This window comes from Macaca thibetana, chromosome 5 (genome assembly GCF_024542745.1).
Source record: "Macaca thibetana thibetana isolate TM-01 chromosome 5, ASM2454274v1, whole genome shotgun sequence".
Taxonomy (NCBI): Eukaryota; Metazoa; Chordata; class Mammalia; order Primates; family Cercopithecidae; genus Macaca; species Macaca thibetana.
Genome location: NC_065582.1, coordinates 83,916,808 through 83,934,240, shown reverse-complemented (window position 1 = coordinate 83,934,240; position 17,433 = coordinate 83,916,808). Strand labels below are relative to the sequence as shown.

The 17,433-nt window shown below is 36.1% G+C and overlaps 1 long non-coding RNA gene across 1 annotated transcript in view; it reads left to right on the top strand.

Annotated features, from left to right (window-relative positions):
- The window catches only part of LOC126955194 (uncharacterized), an 86,820-nt gene that overhangs the window by 48,164 nt on the left and 21,223 nt on the right, over positions 1-17,433 (top strand). The window lies entirely within an intron of this gene.

Here is a 17,433-nt window from a genome sequence, read left to right as displayed (position 1 = left end):
ATATCTTGATGCTCCCAACAGGATAAAGTTTTTAAATAAGGGATGTACCTTCCTAAAGAAACACAATGCTTTAGACAACTAGATGGGCCTAAAATAAAGAGAGTATATTTTGGCTAAGCTGTATCTTTTGTGAACTCAGTACACAAATACAGCATGATAATAGCTGATGAATACTGTTTGTGGGATATAAAAAGTATAAAAGACTTGTAGTCTCCAGAGACCACAATCATGTCTTCTCTTGTCCTTTGCTGCAAGATGGTAGGCACAATATGAATATTTATTTACAATGTTAATAAGAATTCGAGGAGTAAACATGAACATCCATGCATAAGATTTATAAAGCTGCCTAAATGGCCCTTTTGTTATAATGCTGGAAAATGGTTGGCATATTTAATCCTCCTTTATAAAACTGCTATTTTTAAGACATATTCAAGTGTCTGTCTATTTCCACCTAGGACTTAGATTAGTTGTCTTTAGAATTACCATGGAGTTTTGGTTGTATTATTATTTAAGAGATTATAGTCTTGAAGTCATACTTAATTGAAATATGCACTATACCCTTAGTTTGATAGAACCTTCAAATATTTTCATTTATAAAATTGATCATGTTACAACAGTCAAACGTGAAAATACATCAAAAATGACATAATAGAATTTAATAGAAAAAGGGATTTAATATTTTATTTATTCTTTTTTCCAAGAATTCCACAAACTTATAAATACTGCCTAACTTTCATAAATATTTTATACTTTCAGATGTCACATTTTAAGATAAAACCCCAATGAAACCTATTATTTTGTTACCAATTTAGTAGAATTATTAGCCGTGACCTACATGGTAAAAAATTACATTTGGACACAGAGAAACTCTGGTGCATACCTGTTTCATCTCCTCTGAGGCTATATATTCTCCTTAATATGATGCATTCTGTCTTATCATGATCCATGATATTGATCCCCCATATAAGGTAAAGTCCCAAGTTCTTTACCTTATTGAGTACATGTCTATTTGTCTATTGTTTGATGACCATATTTGTTTACTGGTTACCAGAAGCATGAAAATATCTTCAAGTGCTCAAAATCTCAGTCTCATTGGTAACTAATAGGTTCCAAAACATGAAATCAGAAGGCACAGAATTTAGAAAGGTGAAGAATGTATAATCAAAGATTGTGTCTTTCCCAACAAGACACAAAATTAGCGTTCCCTGCCTAACATCATCTTCCCCTCTCCAACTTTTCTCAATTAGCAGACTTAAGCTTGTCTGTCAGAGTAGAAAAATGAGGCCACAGCCATCCATTTTTTTCTGTTTTCTTTATTTATCTTTCTAGCATCTCCCTGAGCATTCTGTCCTCCAGTATATTTGGGGGGGCAGTTTAACACTTATGCTCCAGTTTTAGGTCAAACTTGGTAACTTCTTTCCATCAAGTCTCCTCAAGATAGCTTCTATTCTGAGAATTGCCTTCCTCATTATATAGACTTCTTTCAAAGCCAATCAGAAATTTCATGTGTAAAAATTAAACTAAGGAAATGCTTCAACACTTCAAAAGAAATACTTGGTTAACACTTGTTCTAAAAATAACAAAAGAAATCCAATTTGGATAGTCACTTCTTTATAAAGTTTGTTGGTTTGCTATCTGTCCAGCAGATATGCATGGCTGTAAATGGTCAGAATTTTATGAGTGTCTTTTGAATCAGCCTGTTCTTTAATCACTCGCAAATGTGCTAAGAGGCTGGTGTCATTCTACAGGTAGCCAGTGACATAAAGTCATGGATTTAAAGAAAGAATACAAAGATCCTGCTTGTACTTCATTACTAGTCTTTCTCTGATTCTAAAAAGAGACTATTAAAAAAGTTTATTCTCACAAATGCCTTGGGACATGAAAACATTTGAAAGAACTTCAAATCTCATAGTATGATGAATATGTACTAAAAACTCACAACAGAAGAAAATAAGTTTGTTATCAACTTCTTTTGTTTTCAACTTCTTACTGAAAGTATGGCCTAGATAGTTTCCTAAATAATGCACAACTGAAAGTCTTCTTTAGCCTGAACTCTTAGATAATTTAGGAGACACAAATGGGACAAGGAATAAGAAAGAGGTTTGATGATTCTGACTGGCTATATGTTTTGTGCAATACCATTGCATATTTACAATAAGTAACCACTAGCTACGTCAGCCTGATAGCCGCTTATCGTACTGCTTCACAAAGGTTCCACTGCTCCACAAAGGTTTGGTACGTATTGGGAAAAAAAAATGGATATTATTTAGAAAGTTACAGATAGCACAGTAAGATTTTATAGGGCATAAATACAGAAACTTTTTTTTTTTTTTTTTTTTGAGATGGAGTCTTGCTCTGTCACCCAGGCTGGAGTTCAGTGGCATGTTCTCAGCTGACTGCAACCTCCACCTCCCGGGTTCAAGTGATTCTCCTGCCTCAGCCTCCCTAGCAGCTGGGACTACAGGTGCATGCCATCATGCCTAGCTATTTTTTGTATTTTTAGTAGAGACAGGTTTCACCATGTTGGCCAGGCTTGTCTCGAACTCCTGACCTTGTGATCCACCTGGCTCAGCCTCCCAAAGTGTTGGGATTACAAGCGTGAGTCACGGTGCCCAGCTCAGAAACCATTTTTTTAAACTATTATTCCTTCAAAACACTCTCTATATCCTTACTTTCATAGAATCTAAGGTCTGTTTATCCAAACCTCTAAATCTAATCTTTTCTGTAACATCATTTGCAATTAGTCTGGTGTCTATTTAAACACTTTTAGAGAAAAAGTTGTCTGCAATGATCCTATCCATTCATCTTATGACAACAATTAATAAATCATTTTTTTAACACAATCACTTTATTTATTTATTTATTCATTAATTCATTCATTTATTTTTGAGACGGAATCTTACTCTGTTCCCCAGGCTGGAATATAGCAGTACAATCTCGGCTCACTGCAACCTCTACCTCCCGAGTTCAAGCGATCCTCCCACCTCAGCCTCCTAAGTAGCTGGGAGTACAGGCACATGCCACCATGCCCGACTAATTTTTGTATTTTTAGTAGAGACAGTGTTTCAACATGTTGGTCAGGCTGATCTCGAACTCCTAACATCAGGTGATCCAACCGCCTCAGCCTCCCAAAGTTCTAGGATTACAGGCATGAGCCACTGTGTCCGGCCTAATAAATCCTTTTTCAGAAAACTTACATGTGGGCATCTTATGGATGGTGTGAAGATGAGGATAGAATTTTGCTTCCTAGAAGTATATTTTCTCTATGTTATTATATGTAAGCAAAAATACACTCACCATTTTTCTTCCCTTTGGAACTATGCAAGCACTATAAGCCCCAACATTTAGTTAACTGAAGATAAGTAACATGTCCTCAACTCAGTATACCTCAGATTAAATATGGCCAGTTCTTCTTACTGCCCTTCATACTAACTTCTACTCACCTATTGTCTTAGTCTGTTTGTGTTTCTATGACAAAATACTTGAGACTGGTCAGTATTTTCTACAGTTCTTGAAGCTGGAAAGTCCAAAATTATGGTGTTGGCATTTGGTGTCTGGTGAGGTCCTTCTTGCCATGTCCTCACCTAAGGCAAAAGAGCAAAAAGGGAGGGTAGCAGTTCCCTGGCACCTCTTTTATAAAGGCACTCATCCCATCCCTAAGGGCTCCACCACGGCAAGGAAGTTTCAACATACAAATCTTGGGAGATGCTCTCAGACCACAGCATCTGCCTCATCACCTTTCCCTTTCCCTTTCTCATCAATATTCACTTCCACCTCTTCAGAAAATCTCTCTTGTTTACTAATGACACTAGGCAGGTTACTTAACCACTCCAATCATCGGTCTTTTCAGTTACAAAATGGGGATAATGCTACTTAACTCAGAATTGAAGATTAAAACTCAGTGACCAGTCTATACCACTCAATAAATGGTGGTTATTACATAAATCCAGCACATAAAATATGCAATGTATTTTAAATCCAATCATATTTTTTAAAATGTCTCTCATAGGCCACTAGCTACCATTTTGGAGTTAAGATTACTATTAGAGGAAGAGCTAGAAAACTGAGAAAGAGTTGACTCATTACTAATTTATCTTAAAGAGAAAATGAGTATCTGTGTGTTTGAAACAATATCTCTAAATGATAAAAATTAGGAAAATATCAATTTTATCCATTTGTAAACGCTTTAAGGGGATGATTCTTAGAAGAAATCAGAATGATTGATACCATGGTCTGTTTCTACCCATATTTCTGACATCAAATGCATAGTTTTTTCTTTTCCCCATACCAACAACTAATTCTCTAACTCTCCAGACACCAACTGGGTATCCAATGATTCCATTTAATTTTAACACTAACTAACCAGAGTTAATACAGACCCTACGCAGTCCTACAAGACTACCCTCACCTCAGATACCAATGCAAGTCCTGAGCCTCCTATAGTTCTGTCCAATTGACTATAAATCAAGAGTTTCCATGACCCCCTCCTCAGGTTCAATAATTTACTAGAACAACTCTAACCCAGAAGCTCTCTAAATGCCATTGTTTAGGAGTTTCATGGAAATACCCCTATGACTGACTAAGTTATTAGCCATTTGTGATTAATTCAATCTCCAGTCTCTCTCTTCTTTCCAGAGGTCAGGGGCTGGGCTCAAAATTCCAACCCTTTAACCATATGATTGTTTCCTCTGGCAACCAGCCCCAATCCTGAAGCTATCTAGGGACTCACCACAGGTTGTCTCATTAGCATAAACTCAGGTATGTGACAGGAGCTTATTATGAATAACCAAAGAAACTACTCTTACTCCCATCACTAGGGAAATTCCAAGACTTTCAGAAGTTCTATGCCAGAAACGAAGGATAAAACCAAAATATATATTTCTTAATATATCAAAATATCACAGTTGAATCAAGTTCCACACACTATTCTAATCTTCTTTGACAAGGTGAAAAATTAGATAAAATTAATGATGAACACACCTTTAATTCTTATCACAGAGCATACTTATCCACAAAAGGTAAAATCTACCTATCAAACAACAATTATGGGGATAGAAACTTCACTAGAAACTACATCCAGAGGGTGGTTGATACTTAACCAGGAGACACGTAACCATGTTCTATACATTCTAGTCATGTAGGAGTTAGAATTGGTTCCAGTGCAATTTTACGATTTTATTCATGTGTCTTGCATGTGCATTTTTGGAATCATATCTGATTGCATATTCCCTTCTGCACACTCGCACCTTATACATTAGAATGAAGAATTTGGTAAAAAGCAAGGATGCATTTTATTTATACCGAGGGGTCTCAAGTTAAAAATATATGATACCTTTCCAAATTGAAAGGAAAAAAAAAAACAACAATGCTTGTTTTTCCAGTCATCAAAACTTCAGGCTACATGTATTTCAAGAGCACCATAAGTGCAATTGAAGGTATGAAATATCAAATTCCTTTATGTGTTTTCCCCACATTGGCATTAATAAGTAAATCAAAAGTCAAAATTTCCATTCCTAAAACTAAAGGAATCTTCTTGTCTGCCAAGGTTTTACTTTGTAATTATCTATTCACAAACAGATCTGCTGTCGCTAAGATGGCAAGTTATTCCTATGGGTCAGAATTATTCTTGCCTTCCAAGATGCTGGTTTTGAGGGCGCAGTGCAAATACAGAACTGCATTAGCAAAGCTCTTGATCTTATAGAAGGGACTTCATACAAAAGAAAATCAAATACTCATTATTGTCAAATCTGCAAGAAATATGTTCACCAAAACAAACAGCAAAAAGATAATACATAATTAACATTAAATTAGAAACATTAACCCAAAAACTCTTCCCCATGTTCCACATTCATATAGAAAAAAATCTTCATTGCTCCTGTGAGTGAAAGTAAATAGGAGGACAGTCATGGACTCAATATAAACAGAAGCATTCATGAATGAAACAAAATGTGTTAAAAAGCTGAGTAATATGCCAACAGCAAAGAATACGTAAATGTGTAGAATTATCAATCATTCAAGCTGTTCAAAAATGGAAAGTTCTACCTAAAGTAGTGCATATCTATCACTACATGAGCTCAAGTAGTTCTCCTAATGGATGTGGGAAAGGGAATCCCTACACTTGAAAATTTGATGAGGGGATTAAAAGGCCCTTCCGATACTGAAGAGGTGATCCTACTAGAACCTAAATTACTACTCCAAACCTAACCACTGCTTTTTCAAATCATGAATGGATATATTTTGTGGCTTATTCTAATCGTGTGCTAAATAAATTCCATAGGTCATTTCTAATAATAGCTTGAAAGCATATTTTTTGTTAAGCCATTTAAAAATCATTTTAAAATGGAAAAATAGTACTTCTTTAAAATCCCGTAGAGTATAAGAAAAGATATATAACCTTTGTAGAGAGGGAGGCCAGCTCTTATTAGCTACATGACCTTGGGAAGGAAGCTTAACCTCTCTGTGTCTCAGTTTCGTCATCTGAAAAACAAGAGTCACAATTCTGTGGATTTGTTGGAAGGCTACACAGATGAATAATGCCAAACTCCCAGTGCTCAGTGGCCGCCCAATAAGTAGCATCCACTCTTTTACTGCTGTCCTCATAAAGAGAAAATAAAACAAAATCCTATGACGTTAATTTGTTTTCATATTGAGCAAGCACTAAATACCTTAAAAAGAATTATAACTCTGAATTTGTGACAAGTCTTTTTCTCCTGAAGTATTCTTTTTTCAGATTTACTTTTTAGTTGAAAAATAAATGTTGTATACATTTATCATGCATGATATGATACCTTGAAATATGTATATTTCATATTTCATTTTGGAAAGGCCAAATTGAGCTAATAAATATATACATCACATCACATACTTATTTGTGGTGAGAACACTTAAAATTTATCCCCTTAGCAATTTTCAAGAATATAACACATTTGTATTAATTATAGTCACCATGTTGTACAATAGATCTCTTGAATTTACTCCTGAAATTTTGTTTCCTTTTGCCAATATCTCCCCAACCCCATTCCCTGCCCCCAGCCTGGTAACTACCATCCTACTCTTTATTGCTATGAATTCAATGTTTTTAGATTTCACATATAACTGAGACCATACAGTATTTGTCTCCCTGTGCCTTGCTTATTTCACTTAACATAGTGTCCTCTAGGTTCATCCACTTGTTGCAAATAAAATTTAAAATTTTGACAAAAATTTTCTAAGGCTATTAGTCATTTATCAGATGAATTTTGACAAAATTTTGACAAAAATTTTCTTAAGGCTGAATACTATTCCATTGTGTAAATATACCACATTATCTTAATTCATTCATCTATTGACGAACACTTAGGGCTGCTTCCATATATTGGCTATTGTGAACAATGCTGCAGTGAACATGGGAGCGCAGGTATCTCTTCTGCATACTGATTTTATTTCCTTTGGATATATACCCAGTAGTAGGATTATTGGATCATATGGTAATTCTATTTTATTTTACTGTTTTTACTTGTGTGAATATATAGGGGTACGTTAGAAGTTTGTTACGTGGATAAAATGCATAGTGATCAAGTCAGGGTATTTAAGGTATGCATCACCCAAGTACAATATATTTTTGTTAAGTATAGTCATCCTACCGTGCCATCAAACACTACATTTATTCCTTCTCTTACTATATGTTTGTACACTTTAACTCATTTCTCCTCATCCTTACACCTGCCCCTTTCCATATCTCCCAGTCTCTGTTATCTGTCTTTCCACTCTCTACATCCATGTGATCAGATATTTTAGGTCCCACAAAAATACGAGAAATGCATTGTTTTTCTTTTTGTGCCTGGCTTATATCACTTAACATAATAATCTCCAGTTCTATCCATGTTGCCTCAAATGACATGATTTTATTTATTCTTTTTATGGCTGAAAAGTATGCCATTTTATATATATATATATATATATACCACATTTTCTGTATCCATTCATCCACTAATGGACATTTAGGTTGGTTTCATCTCTTTGCTATTGTGAATATTGCTGCAAGAAACATTCAGTGCAGATATCTCTTTTATGTACTGATTTGTTTTTCTTTAGGTAGATACTCAATAGTGGAATTGCTGGATTGCCCAGTAGTTCTACTTTTAGTTTTGGGGAAATCTGCACACTGTTTTTCATTGTGACTGTACTAATTTACATTCTTACAGTGTATAAGAGTTACTTTTCTTTGCAACTTTGTGAACATGTGTTATATTTTGACTTTTACATGATAGCCATTCTGATTGGCATAAGATAATATCTCATTGTGGATTTGATTTGCATTTCTCTGATGATTCGTGATGTTCAGCATGTTTTCATAAGCCTATTGACTATTTGTGTGTCTTATTTTAAGAAATCTGTATTCATGACTTCTGCCTTTTTAATGGGAGTATTTGTTTTAAATCCTATTGAGTTGTTTGAGCTCTTTCTACATTCTGGGTATTAGTCATCTATCAGATGAATAGTTTGGAAATATTCTCTCCCATTCAACAGGTTGGCTCTTCACTCTGCTGATTGTTTTCCTTTGCGAGGCAGAGGACTTTAATGTCCATTTGTCTATTTTCAGTGGTGTTATCTGTGCTTTTGAGGACTTAGTCTTAAATTTTTGCCTAGACCAATGTACAGGAGTGTTTTCCCCAGGTTATCTTCTAGTATTTTTATAGTTTGGGGTCTTATGTGTAAGTATTTAATCCATTTTGATTTGTACTTTTGTATACAGTGAGAGACAGGTGTACGGTTTCATCTTTTGGCATGTAAGTATTAAATTTTCCCAACACAATTTATTGAAGAGGGTACTTTTCCCCAACATAAGTTCTTGTTGGCTTTGTCAAAGATCAATTGGCTGTAAATATGTGGGTTTATTTCTGCATTTTCTATTCTGTTCCATTGGTCTATATGTCTTTTTATACCAGTAGCATATTATTTTTGGTTACTATAGTCTTGCAACATATTTTGAAGTCAGGTAATTTGATACCTTCAACTTCATTCTTATTGCTTAGGATTGCTTTGACTATGTGTGCTTTATTGTGGTTTCATAAGAATTTTAGAATTGTTTTTTCAATGTTGTGAAGAATAACATTGCAGTTTGATTGGAATAGCTTTGAATCTATAGATTGCTTTTGGCAATATGGTTATTTTAACAATATTGATTCCTCAGATCCACAAACATAAGATGTTTTCCCATTTGTTGATGTATATTTCAACTTCTTCTAATAGTGATTTTTGTAGTTTTTTTTTTTTTTTTTTTTTTTTTTGTAGAAAGCTTTCACTTCCTTGGTTGAAGTTATACTATTTTATTTTTTGTAGCTATCTTAAATGCAATTGCTTTCTTGATATCTTTCTCAACTAGATCACCACTTGTGCACAGAAATTCTACTGCTTTTTATACATTGATTTTGTATCTTGCAAGCTCTCTAAACTCATTTATTAAATATGAAAGTTTTTTGGTGGAATCTTTAGATTTTTCTAGATATATGATCATATTATCAGCAAAGAAGGACAATTTGACTTTCTCTTTTTGCATTTTGATACCTTTTATTTCCTTTCCTTAACTGATTGCTCAGGCTAGAACTTCCAGTACTATGTCGAATAGGAGTGGTAAAAGTGGGCATCCTTATCTTGTTCCAATTCTAAGAGAAAAGGCTTTCACCATTTTCCCATTCAGTATAATGTTAGTGGAAGATGTGTAGTATGTGGCCTTTTTTATTTTGAGTAATGTTCCTTCCAGTTTGTTGAGAGGTTTTACATGAAATGGTGTTAAATTTTATCAAATGCCCTGCCTCTGTTGAGATGATCATGCAGTACTTGTTTCATTCTGTTGTATCACAATTTTTGATTTGCATCTGTGGAACCATCCTTGCATCTCTGGTATAAATTCCACTTAACCATGGCATATTATCTTTTTTATATGCTGTTGGATTTTGTTTGCTAGCATTTTGATGAAGATTTTTGCATCTAGATTCATTAGGAATATTGGTCGGCAGTGGGCTTTTTTTGTTTTTTGGGATTTTTGTTTTTTTTCTGTGTGTCTTCATCTGGCTTTGGTATCAGATAATGCTGGTCTCATAGAATGAGTTATAAAGAATTCCTTCATCTTCCATATTTTTGGAATAATTTCAGGATTGGTATTAGTTACTCTGTGTAAATTTGCTAGAATTTAGCTGTGACTTCATCTGGTCCTGGGCTTTTCTTTGTTGGGAGACTTTTTATTACTGATTTAATATCACTACTCATTATTGGTCTGTTCAGGTTTTCTATTTCTTTCTAATTCAGTCTTAGTAGATTCTATGTTTCCAGGAATTTATCTATTTCCTCTAGGTTTTCCAGTTTGTTAGCACATAATTGTTCATAATTATGTTTTTTTTAATTTCTATAGTATTGGTTGTAATGTCTCCTTTTTCTTCTCTGATTTAATTTTTTGGGTCTCCTCTCTTCTTGGTTAGTCTAGGTAGTTGTTTATCAATTTTGTTTATCTTTTTAAAGAACCAACTTTTTTTTTTTAAAGCAAAACAAGTTTATTTGGCTTAAAGTTTGCTTTTAAGTTTATTATTATTATTATTATTATACTTTAAGTTCTAAGGTACATGTGCATAACGTGCAGGTTTGTTACATATGTATACTTGTGCCATGTTGGTGTGCTGCACCCATCAACTCGTCAGCACCCATCAACTCATCATTTACATCAGGTATAACTCCCAATGCAATCCCTCCCCCCTTCCCCCTCCCCATGATAGGCCCCGGTGTGTGATGTTCCCCTTCTGGAGTCCAAGTGATCTCATTGAAGAACCAACTTTTTATTTTGTTGATCCTTTGTATTTTTTTAGTGTATTTCATTTAGAACTCCTCTGATTTTTATTATTTCTTCTGCTAATTTGGAGTTTGATTTGTTCTTGATTTTCTAGTATCTTGAAGTGCATTGTTAGATTATTAATTTGTAGTCTTTTTTAATGTAAGCCTTTACTGCTATAAATTTCCCTCTTAGCACTGTTTTTGCTGTATCCCATGGGTTTTGATATGTTGTGTTTCCACTTTCATTTGTTGCAAGAAACTTTATTTCCATCTTAATTTCTTCATTGACCCATGTTCACTTAGAAGCATGTTAGTTAATTTCCATGTATTTGTATAATTTCCAAAGTTCCTCTTGGTATGGATTTCTAGTTTTCTTCCACTGTAGTCTGAAAAAATACTTGATATAATTTACATTTTTGTATGTGTGGAGACTTGTTTTATAGTCTTATATATGATCTATCCTGAAAAATGGTCCATGTGCTGATGTGGAGAATGTATTTCTATAGTTGTTGGATAGAATATTTGTTATACATTAGATCCATTGGCTTTGAAGTTCAATTTAAATCCAGTGTTTCTTAATTTCCTGTTTCAATGATCTGTCTAGCGCTGACAGAGGGGTGTTGAAGTCTCCTACTATTGTATTACAATCTAACTCTCTTTAAATCTAGTAATATTTGCCTTATGAATCTGGTTATTCAGGGTGGGGTGCATATATATTTAGGATTATACCCTCTTGCTGAATTGATCCCTTTATTATATAATGATCTTCTTTATCTTTTATTGTTCTTGACTTAAAGTATGTTTTATCTGGTGTAACTATAGCTGCTCCTGCTCACTTCCATTTACAAGAAATACCTTTTCCCGTCCGTTTACTTGCCAAATACATATGCCTTTACTGGTGAATTTTTTGCAAACAGCATAAAATTGGATTTTTTTTGTCCGTTCAGCCATTCTATATCTTAAGTGGATCATTTATGTTCAAGGTTATAATTGGCATATGAGGCTTTGTTCATGTCTTACTGTTAATGGTTTTCTGGTTGTTTTATATATTCTTTGTTCCTTTCTTTTTCTCTTATTGTTACTGTCATTTGATGGAATTCTGCAGAGGTACCATTTGAGTGCTTTCTCTTCCTCCTCTATGTAATTGCTTTACTACTGAGTTTTACACTTCTGTGGGTTTTCATCTCTTTGGTAAATTTCTCATTCATATCCTGATTTTTTTTCCCTGGTTGTTTTTTGTATTGTTTTTCAGAATTCTTTTGTATCTCACTAGCTTCTTTAAAATCAATCATTTGTATTCTTTGTCTTGATTTCCAAAACTACTTTTTGATTAAGATCTATTGCTAAGTAATTATTTTCCTTTGGGGACATCATATTTTCTTGCTTTTTTATGTTTTCTGTGTCCTTAACATTGATTTCTGCACATCTAGTGTAACTGTTACTTTTTCCTATTTTTCAATATCCTTTTATAGGGGAGGACTTTATTTCTAAAGATGTAGTATGGTGTTGATTGGCTAGGATACTCAGGTTTTGATTTTGGTGCATTCAGTAGTCTCTATATGATTTCTTTAGCTGGAAACAGCATTATTGATATACGTGATTTCCTTGGTAGGTTAGGTATGGTTATTATTGGAGGCTGTGGTGAAGTTGTACTGAGAACTAGGATGCCGGGTAACTCAGTCCTCAGCCCTGACTGGTGGTAGCAATAGGCTGAGCATGCCTATCTTTGTGCCCCAGGGCAGCACAAGCTGGAACCTATGCTGGTGGTTACTGGCAAGCTGATTCTTGGACCCCTAGTGGCTTGCTCAGATACTGGAAATGGCAGCAGTGGATGGGGTGGGTAGGTGGGTTCTTATGCCCGGGAGGCTGGCATGGCATGGGCAATGACAGTTGCAGTGGTGAGACAATTCTCTAGGTCCCAAGTGGTATGTGTTGACACTGGTGGTGGCTGTGATGGACTGGGTGGGCCAGTCTCCAAGCCCACAGGTAGCACTTGCAGGTAAGTGCCAGCTGAGATGTTAGCAGCCAGGAGGTTAGGCCCAAACTCAGGATATCAGCAGGAGTGCTCAGGTGACTGTCATGGTGAATTGATTTGAAGATCTATGTGCTCCGTCTTTGAGGGGGAGCAAAGCTGGGCCAAGCGGTCTTGTGCTTAAGCTCTCCAACTGTGAGAACAGCTACCAGCTGCAGCTGGTGAAGACATGGCAACCCTCAGGTCCCAGGCAGAGAGCTTGCGTGAGGGGCCATAGCAGCCGTGCTGATGTCTTATCTTTGGAGAGTGTGAAGCCATCCTTAATGCCCACAGACTGGGCTGGCAAGTAGGGAATGCACATTCCTTTCACACCCCAGACCTAGCAGGGATTGTCCCCCATGCCTTGGTGGCTGCAGTTGGCACATGTAGATTGCACCCACCCAGCTTGTGACCAAGTTCTAGCAGCAGCTTGCACCTCACTTGCATCTCCATCTCAGATCCCAGCATCACTTGCTTCCTAAAATTGGCCACTGCAGCTCATGCCTCACTTGCTTCTTAGCCCTGGCTGACTGCAGGAGTGCGCTCAGCTTGCTCCACTGTCCTAGCAGTGGCAGCCCAAGTTTCCATAATTCCTCAGTCCTGGTACCACTGAGCTCCAGGACAGCATGCAGTTTGCTAGGTTTGGAAATGGAATCTTAACTGTAGCAGCTTGGGTCTCAGAAAGGGTATGGGACCAGTGTGAGCCCCCTCCCTGAAGCAGTTCTGTCCCATCATCTTCCAGAAGCTCCGTATGTTAGTCTCAGGATTTGGGTGGGTCAAGGGGTTCTCCTATGGCCAGAATTGCCGGATTCCATGGTAGGGATGTAGGCCACTGAAAATCTCTCTCTCACCCATTCACCAGGTTGCAAAGTCACTTCTGGCTCCCAGCCAATTCCAGCCAGGCAGGCTGCCACTTTTCCTTCCTCTTTCCTGCTTTTCATGTTTCCTGTCCTTTCCCTGTTGCATTCCAGCATTCTCTCTTGGATAGTATACTCAAATTATGACTGTCTGTGCATTATTCTGGTTCTTCTAAGTGGAGGAGGCAGGCATGAAATCCTTCTAGTCAGCCATTTTAAACCTCCTCCTCTATTTTTAAACTTTGAGGAACCTCCATACTGTTTTCCATAATGGCTATACTAATTTACATTCCCACCAACAATGTACAAAGTTTCCTATCTCTCCATATCTTCACCAACAACTATCTTTTGTCTTTTTGGTAACAGCCATTCTAGCAGATGTGAGGTGATAGCTTATTGTGGTTTTAATTTGCATTTCCCTGATGATTAGTGATACTGAATATTTTTCATATACCTTTTGGCCATCTGTATGTCTTCTCTTGAGAAGTGTCTAGTCAGGTCCTCTACTTATTAATTAGGTAATTTGTTTTTATGCAATGTTTTTATGCTTTTTGATTTGAGTTCCTTACATATTCTGGATATTAATCCCTTATAAAATGTATTACTTGCAAATATGTTCTCCTATTTCATTTTCTCTTCCCTCTGTTGTTTCCTTAGCTATGCAGAAGCTTTTTAGTTTGGTATAATCCCATTTGTCTATTATTGCTTTCCTTGCCTATGCTTTTGGGTCATATTTAAGAAATCATTACCCAGGCCAATGTCACAGAGTTTTCCCCTATATGTTCTGCTAGTATTATTACATGTTCAAATCTTACATCTAAATCTTTAATCCATTTTGAGTTGATTTTTGTATATAGTGAGATAAGGGACCATTTTTATTCTGCATATAGCTATACAGTTTTATCAACACTATCTACTGAAGAGACTGTCCTTTTCCCACTGCGTTTTCTTGGCATCTTTGTCAAAAATCAAATGGCCATATATATGTGGATTTATTTCTGGGCTCTCTACTCTGTTCCATTGGTTCACGTGTCTGTTTTTATGCCAGTACCATGCTGTTTCAATTACTATACTATTTTGAAGGCAAGTAGTACAATGCCTCCAGCTTTGTTCTTTTTGCTGCCAAAGTGTTTTTCATTAAAAATTTTCCTTGCAAGTGGAAAACATGATATAGGAAGAGAAAACACTTCTACAGCCAGAATGTTAGACAGTGTTACTTATTCTTGAAATTAATTCTTTTGAGCCATGTTCCTCAGAAAATGATATGTGGTCTTAACATGAACACAGGAATAGCCTCATGGTAAAGAAGTCTGCTATGAATGATTGTTTTAGAGCTCTTGAAACTTCCAGGTTCCTGGAGACAAGGGCTTATCATAAAATAGCTCATTTCAAGGCTGAAAATAAGAGAAATATTTAGTAGTAATATATTGTAATCTCATAGTCTGTTTCTTACCTGTCAGATGCACAAGTAGAATGACCATCCAGAGTATCTTTTAGTTGAATGTTAATCTTCCTCTAAAAAAGAAAATAGAGTGACTATCTTTTCCCATCATACACACATGAGTATTGCATATAATCAAATTGCTTTTCCACTCTCTGGAAAACACAGTACCCATGTAAAGAATATCAACACTGGAAACAAAACAGTTGGACTTACAATATTGTGAACTCTCTAAAACCAGAAGCATTCAGCAGGAGCTGGAGTTTCAAGTGCTAAAATGGAAATATAAAATCTTCCTGAGACAGGATACATTGCCAGATTTCTTCAAATCTCAGCTTGAAATTTTTAATTATTATGTTTAGATTTTCTCAAAGCCATTCTGTGAATTATGATTATTTGATAACTGAAGGTTGATGTCCTTGCTTAGGTACACAGCAGCCCCACCTTTATTTTTTTAACAAGTCTCCTCTCTTTCTTCTAGTCCCAACTCCTCAAGACACTGACTACTACTTACTCAAACCAGGGGCTGATAAAACTAGTTAACTTTCCCCTCAATACCCAGCATGCTGTAAGCAATTGGATAAAATCTAATTACCTGCCTTATAAGTGAAACTTTTAAATCTATTTATGTACTTCCTCCCAGTGTATCAGGCAGTGGATCCATAGAAGGTTAAAGAAATACTAGGAAACACTAATAAAACTTAAGAAGAAAGCATTCTTTGCTTTCATTGAGCTGAGAGGAAACTAGACGTCTTCTAGTCCCACCCCTCCATGCTAGTAATAAGGAAACTAAGTTGCACAACACCACACAGCTTGTTCAAGGCAGAGCTGAAACAAGAACCTGACGTCCAACCCCAAGTTCAGTTTTCACTAACACATGCACCTTGACTTCGCTTGAATTTCCTCCTTTTGATTGATAAAGAGTGAAAGTACTGGTGGCCTAATTTTATAAGAAACCACTGGAAATTCTTGAGAAAACTGGTTTACTGGTTCACAATTGACAGATTTAATTTAGGGAGGAGAAGAAAAGATGCTTCAAAGGCACGGCAATTACTGGACTAACACATGGCTGTGCACATTCATGGGGACATAGGAGTGCAGGAGATCAGTGAGGGAGAAAGTACAGGAATAAAATAATAAACAGCCTCTGCTAAACCATGGGAAAAACCCATATTTACAGAGTGGGAGGAGGGTGAATAACATTAATTGCCACTCTGGGCTTCTTCCCCAAAGTACTCTAGGACTGGTTTTTCAAGTGTAAAGAAAGAGACTAGACAAGCTAAAACCGCCTGTGGCATATTTTCTTGTTATATAGATATAAACAAACACGTGATTTGTGCCTTGGCCTCACACCCTGCTCACTGCAGACTAGTTCCTGTTCCCTGGTCTCTATTCAAAGAATACAGAACATGCAGGATGTCAGTAGAAGAGGAAACTCTGTACACTTTTGGTGGGAATGTAAATTAGTATAGCCATTATGGAAAACAGTATGGAGTTCCTCAAAGTTAAAAGTACAAGTTTACCTACATAACAAACCTGCACATGTACCCCTGAACTTAAACTAAATGTTAAAAAAAAAAAATAGGCCATGTGAGGTTGCTCACACCTGTAATCCCAGTATTTTGGAGGCCGAGGCAGGTGGATCACCTGAGGTCATGAGTTTGAGACCAGCCTGGGCAACATGGCAAAACCTCGTCTCTACTAAAAATACAAAAATTAGCTAGGCGTGGTGGTAGGTGCCTATAATCCCAAGTAGTCAGAAGGCTGGGGCAGGAGAATCACTTGAACCCAGGGGGCAGAGTTTGCAGTGAGTCAAGATCCCGCCACTGCACTCCAGCCTGGGCAAAAGAGCGAAACTCCATCTCAAAAAAAAAAATTAAAAATTGAAAATATGTACCCATTTGTGAAGTTTTAAAAATCAAATATATATTTTAAAAGAGTTTAAACATGTTTTCAGGTTTTTTAAAGCTTTATTCTGATTAATTCACACTGAATAGAAAACGAATAAGCTTCCAAGAGAAGAGGCCCCCTTAAATTCATTTTTTTCATCAAGAAGAATAACTGTGCTTTTGTCCAATTGCCCTGAATAATATCTGATATTAATCTGAAATATTTTCTCAGCTGTGAATTTGGATAGGTAGATATAATCCATTAAAATTATCATATGTACAGATAAAGTTATGATATTGGAAAATCAATGAACCTAGTCATTCTCCTGCCTTCCCTAAACAACTTACCTGAGTTAAAATCATTCTTTCCACCCCCTTAAACTCAGTACATGTAAAATATTTAACACTTTTTTTTTGTTCTGCTGGACAATG